Below are 16,354 nucleotides of genomic sequence, written 5' to 3'. Positions count from 1 at the left end.
TTCGTATCTGCATCAAACACAACTGCAAACTCAATTTATTAGCAAATTTAGTCTGCTGCTGCAACTGTGACCATGCAGCTACAATTACTGCACCTCTGCTGTCAATAATAGCATAACATTATGGTACCGCAACTACTAGCAAACAGTAACTAATATTCACTAAAAACTGCAGTCTAACACAACAGCGCACGTGAGAATCCTTCTTTCATTAAGCTTATAATGTTCAGTTTTGTTGTTTTTTTTTAGTAAGATGATTCTATTTTATGAACATTTTGTATACTTAGAAAAGTGTTGTACTATCAAAACTGAACTACCTCTGCTAAATAATGATAATAATAAAAGCAGTTAATCCACTGCATGCTAGTTTCCTAAAGGAAGCTGTATGCAACATCCAGATTGTATCTAGCTCCTTTCACACTGCCTGTTCAAGGTGGGATTATTGCGCCGTCATGACGCCCCGCCGGTCGGTATAAAAGGTACAATTGCAAAACGGGCTAGCACGGGGTAACACTGGGTAACGCAGTAACAGTGCTGAAACGGAGTCTGTATGAACACGTGTTATGTGTGCCACCCACCGCAAGAGATTTACAAAGCAGCCAGCATCAGTTGGCAATTAATTCAATGAAGATGGACAGCAGCCATTAATGTCTGCAAACTGGGAAAACAATGAGATTCGGGAGCTCTTCACCCTCTGAGCAGAGGATGAGATCAGCCACCATATAACAGAGATAACAAATGATTGTTATTGTCGTGTTATGCCGTTGTTATTGTTAAGAAAGCACTGCCACGTATGTTATTTGTCACTATTTTACCTCTGCGATGCCGGCATACTGTCTAAAATCAGACATTGGAGCGACACGATGCAGCCATTGTTTGGTCCTTTATCAAAATGCAAAGGCAAAGAAAGGACTCCATTGCAGGCCCATAGCACAATCTCTCTCAATAAATATCTTGGGTTGGCACAACGTTTCTGCAGTGATGCTGTCCCAAAATTTAGCTGTAACAGCCATAGGAGCACAGTGCAAAGCAGCAGCTAGTGGGACGCACATGTACTAACATGCACACATGGCCACACAGTACCACAACATCAGACAGAGAAGCTCAGATTACTACACAAAGAGAGGGAGCATGACTTCATGCTCTGCTCAGGATGCCATTACTCCACTGTATCTGTACATAGCAAATCTATGTTTATGTTCAAACTGAACATCACATACCGCTCCTTTAAAGTCATTGTTTTGTGTCTGGGTGCTGTGCGGTGATCTGACCGTCCCTCTCTTGTAATCTGACCTACATTGACCATTGATGCTTGCAGCTGTTAATGGTGTCAGATTGTGTTTGGAGAAGGTAAGAGGGAAATCTGATTACTGACCACGCCTGAAACTGAGGGGGGTTTAGAGTAATCAAACTAATGCAGCTTATAAATGCTTTATCCACTGCCCGGCCTGGACCAGATTACACACTGTAATCTGTTATACTTTATTTGTATGAGTACGTGTAATACCCTCTTCAGTCAGCGTTACTGTGCCTGAGCATGGCAAATTATGAGTATATGAGTTTCATGTTAATGGTTCAATCATGTCGATCTTAGCAGGGAGTTGTTTTGTTAAGGTACTAATTTAGATAAAACTGAGAGGGTTCTTTCAATTGGGCCATGAATTTGTGATGATGTCACATTTCAAGATCAAGCTACGTACATGTATGAGGATTAAACTCGCAATCAGTAAAGTCAGGTTGTAATAGGCAAATGTGCTATGAAACTCTGTGCATAGATGAAGTTACTCTCTACGAAGATATTATTATATTTTTTCAGTAAAAATGATTAAAAAAATGAAAACCACTAAAATTGCATCTTATAATGCAGTATCTTTCAAAATAATAGCAACTTATTTTTGCATATTATGCAGCCTATAACCGTCATGAGCAAGACATGACGACATGATACTAAATTTTGCTAACTGCAGAGAGCGTGCATGCACGTCGAGTTGACAAATGTTAGCAGTAAAGATTACAGCAGCACAAAGACAAGAGCAATGAAACAAAAAGTCTCAAGGCACTCACAAACCGATGCAGCAAAGATAGAAAATGTAACGCCCTGAAGAAACTTAGTGTATTTTGCTGCATTACATGGAAAATAACAAAAATATGTTGTTTGGCATGTTACAGTGCTCATCTCATTATTTCACATTGACCAATTAATGCTGCCTGTGTGTTTCACAACCTCTGAGCCAGAGCTGACCTTTAAGAACAGCGTGGGATGGAGATATCCATACCGGACACTGGAACCATAATCAGTCACATAATTAAGCTGTGATGTTGCAGAAACAGTTCAGTGTTATCTTGTGATGACGAGATAATGAAATTATAAGCACAAGTAAACAAAGCATGATTCCTGCAGATAACGGGGTAATTAAGCTGTGATCATAAGATTACAGGAGTAAAATAAAACTTGACTGCTATGAGCTTCCATACTACTTTTTTAGACATTTAATATGATTTAATTCCTATACTTAACTTAGGAAATGGGTTTTAAGTATCTGAAATTATACTGTGTCAAAAGCAAATCTGAAACTCACTGATTTCTCATTTGTGCCTCATAATTTTTCAAAGCGCAGCTTTAGCGAGGCACGAGCCACAAAACATGTGTCACATCTAATAAAAATGTAGTACGCATAAAATGTGCAATATGAAGATGGAAGGAAAGTCTGCGGGCGTTTATGGTTTTAAATTTTTTTCCCCTCTTTTTCTTTTTTTTTCAAAGCCAAAGACCCCACGCTGTGCATGCGTTACCACCCATGCAGTGTTTGTGTCATGATGACCACTGGCTGCTGTTAGATTCATGAGTTTAATCCCTGGAAGCGCTCCAAGCATCCACTTTGCTGCTGCCCTGTCCTCTCAACCAAACATCAAACTCTTGCCTATAGCGCAAAATGCAGTGAGCCAAAGGGATGTCTGCATTTGGCATCATGTTCTATCAGGAGATCAGCCTGAGACGAATAACCGCTGCCCTTGACTGCATCATTGCTACTGAATAAGCTTACATTGCCTCAGTGTTTTGTGCAGTTTATTTAACAGCCTGCCTCCGTAAACATATCACAACAGTGAAAGCGGTCTGCAAACACCAATTCTGTCCCAGCATGCCAAATCCACTACTTGTTAATAATAAAATATAGACATGCAGTTCCTTCTGATGTAATTAGTGCTTGTTGTATCTTCGCCTAATTATATTATTATTATATCACAAAAAAAGAGGATCCAGGCAATGATTTTATCCCCCTCAAAAATGTCTGCAAGAGTTGTCGCGTACAAGACTTCTTCATATTAAAATAGAAAGCCTAGATTTTTATCCTCATGCACCATGTGTTACTTTCCCGAAAAATGACAGTTATGGGGCATGGAGTTAGACAGGGGATGTAGAGGGCAACCTCAGTACAAATTTGTACTCCTATTATGCCTGACAGCCGAGATTCTTCAGGATTTGTCAGAGAAAGGAATTGTTCAGAGTACCAGATCTGAAAATCCAACCTCATTTGTTGCCAATACTCTCGGCTTCTGTGTTTATAAACGTCCATATTTCATTAATCTGCCTCACCTTGCCAGAGTCTGTGTCAAAACGACAAATAAAAAATGGAGGACACATTGAGCTATGTTCACAGCGCCCGGTAAAAGTGAACCCGTCTGGCCTCAGACCCAGTCCAGCGAGCCGTCACCACAACCCCGGCCCGCCCTCCAGAAGCATTTATTATCTGTCTGGTTTGAAGTCATTACAGACAGCGATTTGGCTTTGGTCGTTAGGTTTAAGTCTAATGAGGGCTGTTGTGAGTGTCAACACAGTAAATGTGGAATAAAGTTGCAAATTAGCTTCAAAAGTAAATGTAAACAGGTGACCATAAAAATTAAAAGACCAAAACCTTAATGTGTAAAAAAGCGTGTCAACTCCTATACTCTGTTTGTGGCTCTCTCTCAGCTCTAAGCCTATTGGTTAATACTGCACCAATACATAATCTTTAAAAATAAGGTCATAAATAGGCAATACAATGTAAAAAAAACATTTCAATAATTTCATAAAACAACTGGGCACCGTAGTTTGTACCAAACATTACTCAAACAGAAGTAAATAGTCCATTTGCTCGGGACTATTATATTATACATTATATATAAATATCACTATTATATATACACTAGATATCTTTATATATCTGGCAGCTGTATATTATGCAAGTTACAACCTCCAATTCTTAAAAATGAAGCCAACGCTTTAGTGCCAAAAACTGCAGTTCCTTGAACAGCCACTTGAGGCTAAATTCGAAAGTGCATCAACCCCCTCAGACCCCCATGTTAAAATGCCAAACTTTACAACACAAATAGCCATAATTACAGCCTGTTACAAAAAACTGCATAGCTCTCTATTGCTAATGCCAACAGCTGAACTGCCAAACACAAGGTTTCAAAATGGGAACCTACAAAACAATGGCTGATTTCACAGTAGCTGCATCCGTTATTTATGATATTTGGCAACTTGCTTATCAAAAAGTTAATAAGTGGCATTTGCAATCTTTGGTGAAATGTCCTTGCACGTACTATATCATTGTTTACAAACTGTAAAAGATGTAAACTGTAAAACTGTAAAAAACCAACAACAATGGAGCTCTATGGAAACGAGGAATAAGCTCCTATATCAAAATTTGGCTACACAAGCCGTCACTTCACTATTATCTCCTACATTTTTTGTTACATTTTACTGATACTGCCATATACCATACTTCACTGGCAAATTACGTGTACGTATGTCATCATTGTTTACAAACCGTAAAGTCTATAGTTTTTGGACAACAACGGAGCTCTACTGCCAAATGCCATACTTCTGCCTTATTGCTTGCACACTCATATGTTCAATATTATTGTTTACAAACTGTAAAAGGTTATAAAGTCCCAGACAAAAATGGAGCTCTATGGCACAGAAGAATAACCTTCCTGTATCAACGTTTGGACACACAATCTTTTAATAGACTTCACTCTTATCTCCTACATTTTTTCTTGCATCTTATCCAGAACAACACCAAGACCTGGGTAGTTAGCATGAGCGCTGATAGCCACTATTTTTGAATAGCATCTCCTCCACTGTTTCATACACATTTGGAACAGAAACACTGCATCAAAGATATTATGAACCTATAACAGAAAGATTAGAGATTAACATTAAAAATGTATTTTTCACTACGGAGAGTCATTATTAAAGATTAAGTTGACTTATTTTATTATGTGTCTAATTTAATGGGTGAGACTTAGAGCTCTGCTGTGGCAGAACCCCCCAAAAGGAAATCAATAGGTCTCCTTTTAGACACACAGAGTCCTATAAACAATCCCAGAAAAAGATCAATATGCTACAGCAAAGTGAACAAGGGAGCACAGAGGAGTCAGGCGCCCAAGCACCCCCTATCACAGATATCATAGTCTTTTTTAAAGAATATCAGATACACTGTTGTTCTGTGAGGCAAAGATAAGTTTTTATCAACACAGTTTCCCAACTCCCAAGAGAAACAAAAACACTGCAAAATGTTTGGATCTTTCAACTTGGAGGACTCTGTGGCATAAATATTCACTAAGTCACAAATAATGCTGCGACTCCTGCATAAACTCTGCCTAAAGTCGACCGCGTTTCTTCTGTCACTCTCGGCTGAGATAAAGCAACACTTAACACAAAGAAGCGATTCTGTCACGAGCGTCTACAGTACATTGTGTAATTATCTTTGGAGGCATTTTTTTGAATCGGAGCTCTGTTTCGAGCAGCTCACACTTAAAACAGCTGATGGTCACAAGTTTCCACTGCATGGTAGATTGTTTTCTCCAGTGCTTAGGGGTTTGACCTTAATATCGGTTTGACATGGCTATATGATGCACATTTCCTTTGACTGCTGACCAAGCTGCCTTTCTGAGAACAGCAGAAAAATAGACTTTGTCCTCCCAAGTCCTCCTGAGTATGAAAAAAAAGCATGGAGTAATCAGACAAAGATGGCAATGCTATATTTTTGCAAATACTGACAAGGTGGGAGTTGCAGCAGATGGTGGATTAAGGTGAGATAAACTAAAGCAGATCAAAAATTAAGTGATGAAATCTACTTTTCTCTTTCTCAAACACAGCTGAAGGAGCAGTAACAACACTGCCCACCTTTTTCAGCCAATGTAGAGCTGAAAATAAAGCCCAGCAGAGGTTTATTCACAGTAAGGATGTATCTGAGCTCCTCTAATGACTGTGTAACATGTGACATTACCTTCGCTACATGTGAAGGAATATGAAAACCGCTGTGAGGGACTCTGAATATTCTCTTTCGAGCGCAATTAAAGGCCCATACATAGCATGTACATTTTCATCTAAAATTCTGCCGTGGAGCTGATCCAGGAGAGGACAATATGTACCGCGGTAATAACGTCAGTCTGCAGATAACGTTTGGTTGCAGGGAAATAGCCGGTGTTAAAGGTTCCCGAGGTTTCTCCAGATAAACTGTGGTCAAACTAGCATCCAAGTGGTGAAGTTTTAAAGGGCTGCTCACTTGCTGAATATCGCTTAAAGCAGAACTATAACTTCTGAAAGAAAATAATAGTATATGTTCCCTATTGCAAATAAAAGTTTAACTCCATCATGTATTCAGGAGCTTTGTCCAAACTATGGATGATGACAATTAATCCATTCATCAGTAGTTAATGATTAAATCAAGCATGACAAATTCAATCGATTCATTTAAAAAAAAAGAAAAAGTCAGCTTATATGCTGCGACACTTTGGAAACTTTGAGATGATACGTATGAAAAAAGTAACATGATTTTGCAGAAATGTAGAATGCCAACATTTTCCTCCACTGTCTCAGCCTAACACGGTTTGGTATGATCAGTGACTATGGCAGCTAATTTTGACTACTGTTAGTAAACCTAATACAGGTAATGGGCATTTTTGAGATTTTGCTATTGTTATCCTTTAATTGGCACTTGTGTCAACAGTTACTGTAATTTAGCAAATGCTAAGCAGGCTCAAGAATGTGTGTCTCAATTTGTCCATGCCCGAAACGGAAGCTCCTGAAAAGTTTGCGGAGGACGACAGTTGTAATTACACTAATCATCTAGTCAAGTTAATTATGTATTCATAGAGCTTGCAATGGTAGAGCATAGTTTTTTTTTTAATCTCCCATTTAGATTTATACTTCTTTTTCAGTTTGCATTAATATGAGAACTTCTGCATGTTCTGGTTGCGCATGAGATCATAAGACCAACTAAAATATAAAATATATAAATAATACAGAGGCAAAGTTTAAATTATGGTATTTTGTTGAGCAACTTCCAACTGATCGACTTTTTATAATGACCAAGGAGTTGTTGTTTAATCTAATTTACAGTACAGTGCCTCCACATATAAAGCGGTTAGCATGTTTTAATAGGACGCTGGCATGGGCACCTAAGCATACACTGAGGCCAATTAAACCGTGGATCTGCATGCTAACCGTGAGACAGACTTAGTGCCGTTTCTTCTATGCACATAGTACTAATTTGGAAAACTGATAAGGTCTTTGCACTTGGCCTCTACTGTATGTATACATACTGAGCATGGAGATACGACTTCCTCTGGTAATTCCCAATAATGAGATGACATTTTCCAGTTTCCAAAATACCCTTTTCAGCTTCAGCAGGAAGTTATTAGTGAACAGTGTTGCAATTCTTCCCTATTTAAGAGCAAAACACACACACACACAAGGCAGGGATTATGATCTGTCCTTTGCCATCTCTGCTCACCCCCCTCTACGAAATATTCTGATTACTCTCCACCGAGTGCTGATTGGTGTTATGCAGAGGAAAGCAGAGCAATAACTGCCTGGAAACCCCCCCAAATCTGCGCACATTTTCTAACATTGTGCAATAATCAACATAATTCTCTGCCGACAGAATGGCAGCCACACCTCATGCTGATCAGCAGATTAGTCACTGGGAATATTTTAAAGGATTCTCAGGCAGCCAAGAGACTAATTTATCCCAGATCATGAAAGCCTTCCTGGCAAACATTCATATTCCTAACAAAGAAATATCGCAAAGATGTGACTTCTCTTTTCAGATGAGTCATCTGCTGGGGCAAATCATGTGGTCTCAATTGTCGTGTTTATTGAGAAGCTAATAGAATAGCAAGAAAACGTCTTGACTCATCTGAAGTTCTCACAGGCTCTCTGCGGCTAAAGAGCACCAGGAGTGCTGGTTTTTAAAAGGGGGCTGGCACTTCAGCCGGTTCAGTTTAAGCTATTTAATTAATCACAGTGAAGCATTTGAAAAGGATCTTAAATGGCATCTGGAACTGAATTTGAGGAACTCACGCCCTATAGCAGTGATACTCAACTAACAGCCCGCGAGCCAAATCTGGCCCCTGATAGGGTGCCGGAGGCCCCCAAACAATTTCAAATTCACAATAACAACAAAGTGATTCACACTGGGAAGTGTTTTTGTACTTTAAGTAAACATAAGCTGCCAGAATGCATAAAACAGCATCAAAATAGAGCTTGTTTTTGAAATAAAGTGCCACTGTTGCACCCCCAACAGAGGTCCAAGCTAAGCCATTAATGTCTGAAAATACTAAAAATGTCCTAAATTCCTAGAAACATCCAAAAATCCTTAAAAACATTCAAAAATCCTGTAAATATTCTTAATATCTAGAAACACCCTAAAGTCCTAGAAATGTCCTAAAATTCTACAAATCTCCTAATATCCTGAAAACGTCCAAAAGTCCTAAAAAAACGTCCTCAAATGCTAAAAATGTCCTAAAATGCTAGGAATGTCCTAACATCTACAACAGTTGTCGTAGAAATGTTAAAATCCGAAAAATGTCTGAAAAAAGTCCTAAAAACATAGAAACATCCTTAAGCCTTGAAATGTCCTAAAATCCCAGAAATGTCCATCAATCTGAAAAATGTCCTTAAACTTAAATCCTAAAACAGTCCTAAAATCCTGGGAACATGTACGACTGGCCCCTGCCCCTCCTGTCATTTTGCAAAAGTGGCCCCCAGGCAAAGCAAGCTGAGTATCGCTGGTTTAAGTAATTTAATTAATTACAATGAAGCATTTAAAAAGGATTTTAAATGGCATTTGGACCCGAAATTGAAAGCCTCACGCTCTACAGAAACTAAAAGCCAGAAGTGGAAACCACACTCGAGGCCACCTTAACAGTAGTGAGAGAGAGCGGCGTGCTGGGACTGTATCAAACATGCAGAGAAATTGCCAAGGGGAGTTTATATTTGCATGACACTATGACACCCTGTGTTTATTAGCATGCAACCTCAGCTTGTGCACTCTGCGTCGGCAAAAAACCTCTCCCCTCCACCTCTCACCCTGCCCCCCCCGCCCCTCGCAGAGCCCGAATCCATTCCACCTCTTTAACGGCGGGGCCTAGGCGTCCCGGGCATGCTCAGTGAGCGTGGCTAATCAGCCAAGCCGAGCCGTGTCCTTTGACGGAGAGAAATCCCTCTCCCTGTCGGAGCAGCCGCTGCAGATGAACTGGTGGTGCTCTGACTCCGGCGGGGGTAGGAGGTGTGGATGTGCAGGGTTGAGCGGGGGGGTAATGAATTAGCCCCACATCTAAACAGTTTGCAATGCACTTACTCTTCCACATTTGGCAAGCAAATGCACAAACAAAGTGTCCTGTTAAATCATGATAATTCCACTTCTTCCAGGATTTTGCAAGGTGTGTGGGAGTTTTTTTTCCTCCTTCCACCGTCTCTGCAGAGGTTTGAATAGCATGACTTCATGCATATGTAGAGGTATAAATTAAGCAGTTCACCATTTAAGGTGATATTCAAAGCCTAATAGTCCCTTCTGTGTAGATGTGCAGCTCTGCAGGTTTCTCTGTAATTGGTGGTAACATCTGAAGACTATGTAGGCATATAGCATCTAAGATACTGCTCCTCTCCAGCAACAAAGGCAGAGAACGGACTCTATCACAGCATCGAGGAATGAGAAAGAATATTAAAAATGCAGGATTAGCATTTTAACATCATATTTGGGCGTAGCAGATAAATGGACGCTGACTGCCGGAGATTAGTTGTTCTTTTTTTAGATGTGAGAGGCATCGCGGCACACCGGGAGATAGAGGCATCTAAGACAACACAGTGACCCTTGGTGAAGCAACCGAAAAAACAGTGTACATTTTGACGGCATCATAAATCACGGGGCTCATGGCAGGCAGCCCAATTGTGCTGCGAGGGCAGGTTGAAGCTACCATCATCCCTCCTCCTATGTCCCCTGGCTGTGTCTGAAGAAAGAAGTGGAACGGCGAAAACATGTCTGCTCTCTCTGTCTCCTCTCTATCGGCATTGATCTCTCGGCGGGCCGGCCGAGGGAGCGGCTCTGGTGGCGGCCTGGTCACAATCAGTGATGAAATGTAACTAAGTACAATTACTCTCGTAACGTACTTAAGAGCAAATCTGAGGTACTTTGTACTTCACTTGAGTATTTTCTATTCATGTCATTTTATACTTTGACTCCACTACATTTCAGGGGGAAATATTGTACTTTTTACTTTACTACATTAGTTGCTTTACAAATGAATATTTTTGTATAAAAAATGTAAGAGTTTATAAAATATGACATTTTGTTAGAAATTAAATTACCATACAGTTTATACAAGTACAGCTAAAATAACTGACTGAACAACAATTGATTTGTCAATTATCTAAATGAAAAGTGATTACCAACTATATTGATAATCATGTATTTGGGCATGTATTCGGGTGTTTTTTTTTTTATAATTTTGAGCTCTGGGGGTGTTTTTTTATACATATTTTTTGTGTTTTGATGGGCTTTTATCCTATCTTTTTTTGAATAATTATAAGTTTGTTTTTTTTTTACTATTTTTGTTCTATCTTTTTTTAACCTATTTTTTTTTAAAATAATTTTGAGTTTTGCTGTTTTTTTCCATTTTGTTTCTTTTTCTTTTTTCACCATTTAGATTTTGGGGGATGCTTTCTATTTGATTGTTTTTGTTTATGATTTTTTTTAATTTTCAAAAATAATTTTCTGCATTGGGTACTTTTAATACTTTTAAGTACTTATTCCTGATTATACTCTTACTTTTACTTAGGTAACATTTTTGAAGCAGGACTTTCACTTGCAACAGAGTATTTTCACAGGCTGGTATTAGTACTCTAACTTAAGTAAAAGAACTGAGCACGTCTTCCACCGCGGGTCACAATGCTGCACCTCTGCAGCATTTTGATATACAAAAGTATAGACAGAAACTCATGATCCCTGAGCGCAGGAGGTTCAGCATGGGTGAAAATGTGCCCATATGCACTCTGGGAGGAAGTCTCCTCAGTCTTCTTGACTCAGACCGAGACTGTATAAGAGGAAGAGAAAAGGCACACAGTGAGTTTGCCAAAAAAAGAATCCCAGACTTGGTGTGTGGGTTTGGAGGAGGGCCGGTGGAAATCATCTTTATCCTGAAAGTGGAAGTCTCCGGGCTTAGCGATCACAACAAACATGGTCAGCCCGGGTTTCGGCTTTGGTTAAGATGACTCCAGGGAGTATGGACAGTGGGAGGAGGCCTTGGACGCTTTCCTCTCTTTTTCTCCCGTTGCTTCTCATCCTCCCCACCCACTCCAGCAGCTGTTGACGTGGGCCATCATGGGGAATTTGTACAGTCTCATTCAGTCAGAGGGAAGGATTAGGCCTGAGCTCAACCACAGATGGACTGAGACTGCCCCCTATTAATAAATCCTCCTGTGATGCTGTATATTCATCTGGACATTTTCTTCTTTTTCTCTGAGTTGCGAGCATCGACTGGACACGAGCACAGCGGCATGCTAATCTGCTGCAAAAAAAAAGTTCCAGAGAGAGAGAGAGAAAAGTGACATGACGAATTGAAAGAGGGTGGAAGGAGGGGGGGGTTGGCCTTCTTCTTCTTTTGCATAATTTGGTTCCTATTAGCGACATCATTCAGTGGGTTTTTTCAGATGATAATTTGGAAATCTGGGGTTGCGGCGCTAATCCAGCGGCATTACACTTTACCGAGGGATTACTGAGTGACAACTTCAAGTGAAACGAAAGATGTAAGGGCCTCTTAAGCCGTGTTCCTATTAAAAGCCACAGTGCGGCGTGACACTGTGGCAGGCTTCATTGCACACTTGCCAACTAGTTGGGGATATATATCCCCTGATAAACGCTCCAACGCTCATAGGGATTTCTTCATCTTTTTTTATTTTATTTTTCATTTCTTCACCCTCTGCATTCAGCCACTTTTAAATTATTTTTTTCCAGATCGGCTTTTATTTATTTATTTATTTATTTTTGTAGGTTTCTGGTTGTTTGGGGTTTTTGGGGGGGACTTGAAGTGCAAAGGTTGAGCGTTTAAGACCTGACATTCTCTCTCTGATGCTACTTTACTATCTGTGGAAGCAGTGAAGTAATTCAAGGTTTTATCCAGGTGACTCCCAAACAAAGTTTAATAAGTTTTCTTTCCTTCAAGCACCTTAAAAGTAAGTTCGGTGGTAAATATTATTTTAGAAAAACAGAATTACAGCACCAACAAGGGCCGGACACACCACAGCAATTAGGGCGCCGGACGCTCACCAGCAGCCCAACACTGACCGATGGCCGACCGTCGGCTTGATGTGTCGTGGCCTTTCTATCAAGATCAAGATAAACTTCACTGTCCCCTGAGGGACGTTGGTGTTGGGCTACAGTGCCACACAAAGCTGCAATCACAAGCGAAACTGTACAGACAAACAATGCAGCAAGGTGAGACAGAAAAAAGACTGTCAATGTGATGACATGAATAAGACGTCATCTACAGATGAGGAAGGAAAGTTACATGACCTTCATGTATTGCTCCTGCCCTATAATCCAGCACCAGGCTCTGTGGTCACAGCAATACTGCACAGTGCACAGTGCCATAAAAGCAGTGTCACTGGAATTGTATATAGATTGTATATTTATGTAGACATGAACGTTGACGAAGCTACAAATTATAAAATGTGGATGTTTCAAAGACATCTTACACTGGCAGTACAGATCTACAATCACCACAGTGACCCCCCCCGAAAAAAAAAATAGCCAAAACACTTTTTTTTTCTACATAATTTTGAGTTTTGGTGGGTGGTTTGTCTATATATTTTTTAAAAATAACCAATAACCTTGAGTTTTGGGTGGATTTTTTTCTTCCAGTTTTATTTTTATTTTTTGGGATTATTTTGAGTATTGGCTCACAATTTTTTAGTTTTTCCTTTATTTAAAAAAAAAAAATTCTGAGTTTTCAATTTATCTTTTCTTTTTTTAATATAATTTTATTGTTTTTGGGTGTGTTGTTATTTTTTTATCTTTATAATTTCTGCATTAGGTTCTTTTCCTTAAAATACTTTAAATAGTTTGTCGTGTTTATATTTACTTACTTTTACTTGAGGAACATTTTTTAAGGCCTCTCCACCTTGTTTCAACCAAGTCAGCTCATACACTATGTCACTTTTGAAACACATAAACGTACCGTATTCATGGTTTTCAGAAACGTACAATGCCAGCATTTTCTGTTGGCTACTCGGCTCCACATTACCTTGCAAAGTAATAGATTTGGGAACAGCTCCAACACGTTCCCTCTGCCCTTCACAGAGTAAACACGGACGCCAGCTTCCCAGTGTCTCCACATGGGGAGATATTGGTGTCCTATGGTTACTGATGAAATGAGTCTGGCTCTTAAGCCATATGCAGAGATCAAAGACACACACAGGAGGGTTAACACAGGAGAGAGGGACAAAAAAACAAAAAACAAAAAAGGTGTTTTTTTCCACAGTGACCTGGATATGCAGCCAGTTCAAGACGCATCGCTTTCCTCTCCTGTCTGCTGACGGGATCCCGGGAGAGGGACAAAGTAACTGTTCAATCCCAGGTAATTAACTTCACCACGACCCAGGGAACACTCGCACCAGACACCACAATCCTTTAAGCACAACACTCCATTAGTCATATCCCACAAGGCCTTGCAAATGGCAGGACAAAAACAGGGGCATGCTGGGGGCTCATCCTGCTCATATAATCACTGAGACAGAGGCAAAATATGTCTATTAGAAGGGATCACAGACCGTGTACCATGAGTCGGGATAATTTTGCTGTATCAGTATCAGTACACTTTGCAGTTTTTTCTTTCTTTTTCCCCATGAGGTCATTTTTCACAGTGCATACATAAAGTATAACACCGTAACTTTCATCAGTGTGAAGCATCGTAACATAATGCAGATCTAGTCAGAAAACAGAAGGGAGGCAGCGCTGAATCAGGTCCTTGGTGTAAAATGGACAGGTGCTGTGTGGATGGAGGTAACAGCGCGGCCAGTACATCAGGACACGTACATCAAGAACTGCTCATGAGCTGTTTTTTTTTTTTTTTGTTTTTGCAAGATGTCTAAATTATATCCAATACATCTTATTACATAAATGTTCTCACAAAAACCAAATATTTAAGTTTATATGAGATTAATTACACATGAAAAGCAGTTTTGAACAGGTGGGTTTTGATGAGTGTTTTGACCTGGGAGAGGTCTTAACATGTTATAGCTTCACATGTGGTTCATCACAGCTTTCACATGAGATGACTTCACAAATAAGCATGTGATCAAAGCTCACGTCTTTGGCACAGCTGGATGTTTTCTGGCCTTTAAATACCTGAAAATTCTCTATGACAAACCAGTGTAGAGCCTGATTAAATCATGCCTATTCAAAGAGGGCTGATTGCTGGGCTGGTGGTATTTGCTGCTTAGTTTTCTGAAGAACCCCTAATTCAAACAACGGCACACTCATACTGTTTCTTTGGGCGCTGAGCAACCGGGCCCCACAGAGCTACAGATTCATCATGTTCAGATATAAAAATGTTGAATTTTGTTTCTATTTTAACCCAAAGTACCCCAAAATAATGCAAAAAGCCCCCAAAAGTAATTAAAAATATGCAACTCAACATCATCGATGATGTTGATGATGATCATAATGACTAAGATAGGATGACAGTAACAGTACATATTGTACTTGTAGTACTAATGATGATGGCAATGATAGGAGGACAGTAACAGTACATACTGTACTTGTGGTACTGATGATGACAATGAGAGGATCACAGTAACAGTACATATTGTACTTGTAGTACTGATGATGATGACAGTGATAGGATGACAGTAACAGTACATACTGTACTTGTAGTACTTATAATGATGACAATGAAAGGATGGCAGTAACAGTACATACAGTACATACTAATGATGCTGATATCTATGACGATGATTGAGTGACAGAGCCAAAACATATTAAGAATTAAGTATTCTTTTCCAAATGGTCGCATAAGAATTGTGTGATATAAATACTGCATTTATAAAGTAGAATTTTGAGTTTATGGTATGGAGTATGCAGCCACACAGCTGTTGGCATGTTTATTCAAGGATTATCTTGAATGTGTCACATGTCCAAATCTCAACAAATCTGGCAATGCACATCCTTGGGTCCCCAATGAAACATCTGTTAGGTGTGAATTAGATCGGATACACAGCTCTCGAGATATGCAAAGAAAAAAAAGTGAGAAAACCTCAAGTAAACACAATCGCACATCATTTCAGGACACCTCATGGTAGGGCACTCTCGTTTTTTTCTACCTTTTTATATCACAACATATATATATATATATATATGTGTGTGTATATATATATATATATATATATATATATATATATATATATATATATATATATATATACACACACACACATATATATATATATATATATATATATATATATATGTGTATTATGTGTATTAATGTACAAACCACTGACAAAGTGCAAAGAAAGCGCGGATGGCACAATGCCTCACGGACCTGTTTACAGTCATCCCGATCAAGAAAAACAAGGCGTAGGTTGATAAAAGCAGTTCACTGCAGTTAACAGAATCAAAGCATCGGCTTCAGAAAATCATCTCTCTGTGTATCTAACATACATAATGTTCCGATCAAACTCAAAGCAATTACTTCCATGCAGACATGTGATGTTACATAAAAAATAAAAAAAAAATCTCAAAAAGCTTGATCTTTCCTTTTAGATGAGCGTCTCGGCTCATTCTCATACAAGCCAGCAAATTAAGTATAAATACAGACCATGTCCCGGGGTGTAATAGAATGAATTCAGTCAATAGAATATCTGCAAATGTTAAAGTGGCTTGAATCAAAAAAGCTTATTGAAATTTCAATGCGGCTATATGGGTGTCTCTAATGAGGTAAGAAAAGAACAGCATTTCTCTGACTGTGCAGCAGTCTAACCAATTATCAGACTTCCCTGCTGCTGAACCATGGGAGAAAGTCCATAGGT

At 39.3% G+C, this 16,354-nt stretch overlaps 1 protein-coding gene across 1 annotated transcript in view; it reads right to left on the bottom strand.

Annotated features, from left to right (window-relative positions):
- LOC121960680 (cadherin-10-like) overlaps positions 1–16,354 on the bottom strand; it is a 261,883-nt gene that overhangs the window by 114,256 nt on the left and 131,273 nt on the right. The gene's annotated exons all lie outside the window — the stretch shown is intronic.

The sequence above is a fragment of the Plectropomus leopardus genome, chromosome 21 (assembly GCF_026936395.1).
Source record: "Plectropomus leopardus strain MGB_pleo_1.0 chromosome 21, ASM2693639v1, whole genome shotgun sequence".
NCBI lineage: Eukaryota > Metazoa > Chordata > Actinopteri > Perciformes > Serranidae > Plectropomus > Plectropomus leopardus.
This window is presented reverse-complemented; position numbering and strand designations above follow the sequence as displayed.